General features: G+C 39.0%; 1 protein-coding gene across 4 annotated transcripts in view; it reads left to right on the top strand.

The window, feature by feature from the left end:
- Ints7 (integrator complex subunit 7) overlaps nucleotides 1–6000 on the top strand; it is a 69797-nt gene that overhangs the window by 26090 nt on the left and 37707 nt on the right. The gene's annotated exons all lie outside the window — the stretch shown is intronic.

Genomic DNA, 6000 nt, shown 5'->3' with positions numbered 1-6000 from the left:
TTCCTTCCTTCCTTCCTTCCTTCCTTCCTTCCTTCCTTCCTTCCTTCCTTCCTTCCTTCCTTCCTTCCTTCTTTCCTTCCTTCTTTTCCTCCCTCTCTCCCTCTCCCTTTCCTTCTTCCTCCCTTTTCTCCCTCCCCTGGCCTCCTTCTTCCCTTTTTCCGTCCCCCACCCCCACCCCCAGGGCTTGAACTCAGTAACTGAGTGTTGTCTTTGAGCTTTTTTGCTCAAAGCTAGCACTCTACCACTTGAGCCACAGTTCCACTTCTGGCTTTTTGGTAGTTAATTGGAGATGAGTATTTCACAAATTTTTCTATCTACGCTGGCTTACAGCCTAGAAGGCAGACCCTGATGAACATGGTCCAGTCGCTTCTCAAAAGCTCAACTCTAAAAAATAATGGAAGGAGTGGCATTGATCAAGACCCATTGTATTCATAAACTGGCATATTAAATTAAAGCCCCTTTGTACAAGTATTTGAAGATAATAATATGTTTTTAAAGCCACAGTTCTAAATACTGTTTCAATACACTTTTTGTGGAAATCTTTATATCCAAATTATAACAGCTGTTTTTTTTTTAATTTTCTCAGCCTATTTATATCATGATTTGATAGTTACAAATATCCCAAGAGTTAGGACAGTTATTAGTATTTGCATTTAATAGATAAACAATTAGGGTTCAAGAGACAGACTAAACTTACAAGAGTTGCTTACGACAACTTTGTCATTTAATTAAGAGACTGTGTCCTCTAGTCCCTTATATAGTGATTTTTCTACTAAACAGTACTGTCTTTTCAAGTAGAAAATGTGCTGAATTACGTTAGTCATTTACTGAAATTCATGTATGGAGCCAGACCTATTTATTTAAAACGATCAGTTAGAGAGTACTATATTGTTCCTTAGCATTTTTCCTTATTATGCAATAGATTGAAAAGAGAAAAGGGGACAAAGTGTAAATTGAACAGTTTTAATAATAATCTTAAATGAAAGTTTGTGTAAGTCACTATATAGAACATTTCAGGGTTACCTACCTTCTGTTTTCCTCTAATGTCTGTTCCTAATCAAACCTCAAAGGAAACATGCTTCTAACCTTTTTTATGTATTTTCATCATATATTTTAATAGTTTTCATATAGTTCTGTTACTGTTTTATAAGTGGAGTATTCATTTGAACCTTGTACTACCTTCTTTCATCTCACTTTTTTTTTCCCCGTTGGGATACTTTTCTTCTGTCTTTGGGAAGTCCTTCACTGAATAGGTAGGAATAAATCCTCCAATACTTGCATGTCTGAAAAGGTCTTCATTTTATCCTGTTTTGAGTTCTAGTGATAGAATTCCAAGGACCTTAAGGATATCCCACTGAGAAGTAGCAGTGCTCTTTTGATGGCTTTCTCCACTTTTCCCTTTCTTTAAAATTTCCTTTGAAGAATGATGAAGTACAAACAATACTGGAATACATGGTATCTATGATTTGCTTTACAGCCTATATGATCTATTTTAGAGGAAGTTACTGCAAAAATGCATAGTTTGCAGTTGTTGGATGGAACATTCTGTGATACCTGTTAGATCTATTTTGTGGTTTAACACTGAAGTTCCTTTGTTGACTTTTTTGTTCAGAGTTCTGTTTTTGAGAATTAAGTATTGAAATCACCTACTGTTGTACTAAGTACTGCACACACACATATAAACACGCACGCATGCTTACACAGTCTTTTTGTTGATACTGATGTTGGAACTCAGGGCTTTGTTTTCTACAACTTAAACCACATGCTCAGCATTTATGGTATCTTTCTGATGTATTTCCACTGTGTAGTCTATTAATGACTAATATTGACTTGAAACCTTTTTCAGATGTGAGAAAACATATCTGCTTGCTTACATGTTCTGTTTGCTTGAAACACCATTTTCCATCCTTTTGTTTTCAATCTGTGTATGTCTTTGCCAGTGAGATGTGTTTCTTGTAGGCCAAAAAAAAAAAAAAAAACTTGGATCTTGTAGGGTTTTTTTTTGGCGGGGGAGGGGGGTAACTTTGTTGTTGTTGTTTTGAGTGCTGGTCGTGGGGCTTGAACTCAGGGCCTGGATGCTATCCCTGAGCTTTTGTGCTCAAGGCTAGTACTCTACCATTTGAGCCACAGCTCTACTTCTACTTCAAGCTTTTTGTTGTTGTTGTTTTTTGTTTTGTTGTGGTTGTTGTTATAGCTTATTGGTTATAAGAATCTCAGAGACTTTTTTGCCTAGGCTGGCTTTGAACCACAATCCTTAGAACTCAGCCTCCTAGCCGGGCGCTGGTGGCTCACGCCTGTAATCCTAGCTACTCAGGAGGCTGAGATCTGAGGATCTCGGTTCAAAGCCAGCCGGGGCAGGAGAGACCGTGAGACTCCGATCTCCAATAAACCACCAGAAAGCCGGAAGTGGCGCTGTAGCTCAAGTGGTAGAGCGCTCGCCTTGAGCTGAAGAGCTGAGGGACAGCGCCCAGGCCCAGAGTTCAATCCCCATGGCCGACAAAAAAAAAAAAAAAAGAACTCAGCCTCCTAAGTAGCTAAGATTATAGGCATGAGCCATCCATGCCCAGTTGGATCTTGTTTGTAATCCAGTCTACCACACTGTTCTTTTCATTGGAGAATTTGGACCATTTACATTTATGGCAAGAATGTAAAAGTGTTATGTATCAATTGATATTTGATTTGTTCATAATTCTCATTTGCTTATCTACACTTCTAGTCAGATTTGTTCTTTCCTTTTGTGGTTGTGTTTTAACTTCTTCTCCTGTAGAATTCCTTTTAGTATCTTCCATAGTTCTAGCTTAGTGGTCCTTTAGTTTATGTTTGTGGTAGAAGGTCTTTATTTCTCCTTCAATTCTGAAGGGTCACCACTGGATATAGTAACCTAGGTTTACAGTTATTTTCTTGAAATATAGCATTTTAAGATCACTTGGCCTTTCTGTTGAGAAATTGGCTTTTATTCACATGGACTTGCTCTTATAAATGGCTTGATTGTTTCCCTTTTGTAGCATTTCTATATTCTTTGTTCTGTGCTCATGGCATTTTAACCATAATATATAAGGGAGTGGTTCTTTTCTAATCATGTTTATTTGGAGTTCTAAGTATCATTTATACCTGGATATTTCCTAAGATTTAGGGGATTTTCTACTATTTTACCCCACGAGTTTTCTGTTCCTGTAGTATATATCTTATTGCCTTATTCGACACAGAATATATATATATATATATATATATATATATTCTTTTAATCATGTTCCAAGGGTCTTGCATGACATCTTTCTTCTTATTACTGTCTGAATGTTGTAATTCATTAACCTTATTTTCTGGAAAGTTTTTCTTTTTGCTTATGTGGTGCTGGGGAATCGAACCTAGGGCCTCATGCATGCAAGGCAAGCGCTCTACCACTGAGCCACCTTCCCAGCCCTTGAACACATATTCTTTTAATGTGTGTTTCTCCCACAAAGAACTATTTTTACCATTGTGACAGAAATTTGGGAATAGTTTTTAACTAAGTAGAAGTAGTCAAGCAATCATTTTTAAAGTATATGTTCCAAAATATACCTACATAAAATAATAGTATGTTTGCTTTAAATTAGAATTTTATTCTTCAAGGACTTCCTTTCCTGATTTTTTTCTTCCTTACATTCTGCCTTCCTCTTAGCTAATGTTATTACTGTTGATTGATTTGTGTGGGTGGGTGGGGTGGGGGTGGGGCCGGCGGTCCTGAGGCTTGATATCAGAATTGGGGCACTGCCCCTAAGCTTACTGATTTTTTTTTTTTGTCAGTCATGGGGGCTGAACTCTGGGCCTGGGCACTGTCCCTCAGCTCTTCAGCTCAAGGCTAGTACCCTAACACTTGCGCCACGGCACCACTTCTGGCTTTTTCCTGCTTATGTAGTGCCGAGCAATAGAGCCCAGAGCCTCATGCATGCAAGGCAAGCACTCTACCACTGAGCCAACTTCTCAGACTTTTACTAATTGATTTTTAATTTTTAATGTTTCTAGTTCAAGTTCAATTACTATTTTTTTATCAGTTTATTAGTTTAGAAAATTCCATGTGAAGCCAAATATCCCAAGTTTAGGTGAAAGAATTTAGGAATGTTTTAAGAACTAGAAAGGGGGAAGGGAAATACCTAAATCAGGGCCCTAATACATTATTAATACAGTCACAGTAATAATATCGGAACCAAAGATTTTTAGTGTATAGATTTTCCTTTGGATTTTTTTTTTTTTTTTTTTTTGGTCCAGTCGTGGGGCCTGAACTCTGGGCCTGGGCACTGTCCCTCAGCTCTTCAGTGCAAGGCTATCGCTCTACCACTTGAGCCACTTCCGCCACTTCCGGCTTTTTGCTTTTTGCTTATGTGGTGCTGAGGAATCGAACCCAGGGCCTCAGGCATGCAAGGCAAGCACTCTACCACTGAGCCACCTTCCCAGCCCTTTCCTTTGGATTTTTGAGTGCCTTGCTAACATAGACAATATTCAGCTTCACTAACAGGGTTTTTTTTGTTTTGTTTTGTTTTTCTGGTCGTGGGGCTTGAACTGGGGCTTGGACGCTGTCCCTCAGATCAAGGCGAGCACTCTACCACTTGAGCCACAGTGCCAATTCCAGTTTTCTAGTGGTTTATTGGAGATAAACGTCTCATGGACTTTCCTGCCTGGGTTGGCTTTGAACTGCAATCCTCAGATCTCAGCCTCCTGAGTAGCTAGGATTACAGGCATGAGCCACCAGCGCCCGGCTGTACTAACAGTTTATAATATTCTGATACTTCAGCTTTGAATTTTTTGTTTTTCGCAGTGCTAGGGATTGAAGCCAGGGCCATGCATATACTGATCAATTGTTTTCCACTGATCTACACCCCCAGCTCACAGCATTATCTGAAGAGATAGTTGACTTCTCTTACAGAAAGCAAAAGATTTGATCAGGATACCTGTACAGACAATTTTTTTTTAACATTAACTCTTCTAAAGACTGTGATTTGTACCTCACCCAGTACTAAGGAAGGACAAATGAAGCCCGAGAGTTAGCTCTTTTAACAATCGTTTTTAGTAAAATGGAGACATAGAACATTTAAAAAGCCTTTCACTGTTCTTTTTTTGAAACAAATTCCTGGTGGTCATTTCCATTCCAGGGCAGGAAGGCTTTCGCCCCTCTTCAGAAACTGAACTGGGAAACACTAACTCAGAATATGACATCTAGTTGAACAGTAAGGTGAGCCAGCATAGAGGGAGAGATTCACACCTCATAGTGAGGTGACGGCCAGTGAGATGGGGACTCCCATTTGAAGAGATGGTTGTTATTTTTATTGTTGATATTAAAATAGTCCTGGTAAGAACCATTGTGGGGGCTGGGAAGGTGGCTCAGTGGTAGAGCGCTTGCCTTGCATGCATGAGGCCCTGGGTTCGATTCCTCAGCACCACATAAGCAAAAAGAAAAAAGCCGGAAGTGGCACTATGGCTCAAGTGGTAGAGTGCTAGCCTTGAGCTGGAGAGCTGAGGGACAGCGCCCAGGCCCAGAGTTCAAGCCCCGTGACCAGATGACCCCCTCCCCTTCCCCCCCCCCCCCCCGCAAAAAAAAAGAACCATTGTGTACCATGTAATGTCCTTGAAACAAACTTGAACCAGATTTCATCATTGAAATATGATTGATGTGCTGTCTCTAGGGAACTTCCATTTGCTCTGTTAAGCTTTCTTACTTTAATCACTGAGCTTTTAAATCATTTTATACTTATGGCTATTTTAGGTATCCAATAATGTGTTGTATGACAGAAATCAGAAGATAACATTGTAAATAATTTACCATAAGATTTTCTAATGTTTAGTTTTCCAAATGGTAAATTTTCTCTTGTTGAAAATTATTAATACCTTTATTCAAAATTACTGAATTCTTCTTGTTGAAAATTCTCCTCCTTATTTAAAATATGGAATTTAACCACATTCACTGGCACTTAAAAGTTATAAAAGGGTCTGTAGTGAAATATTCCTTCTTCTGTTCTACTGTGTATG

Source organism: Dipodomys ordii, unplaced genomic scaffold (assembly GCF_000151885.1).
Source record: "Dipodomys ordii isolate 6190 unplaced genomic scaffold, Dord_2.0 Scaffold26, whole genome shotgun sequence".
Taxonomy (NCBI): Eukaryota; Metazoa; Chordata; class Mammalia; order Rodentia; family Heteromyidae; genus Dipodomys; species Dipodomys ordii.
The sequence above is the reverse complement of the archived record's forward strand: the minus strand, read 5'-3'. Positions and strand labels throughout refer to the sequence as shown.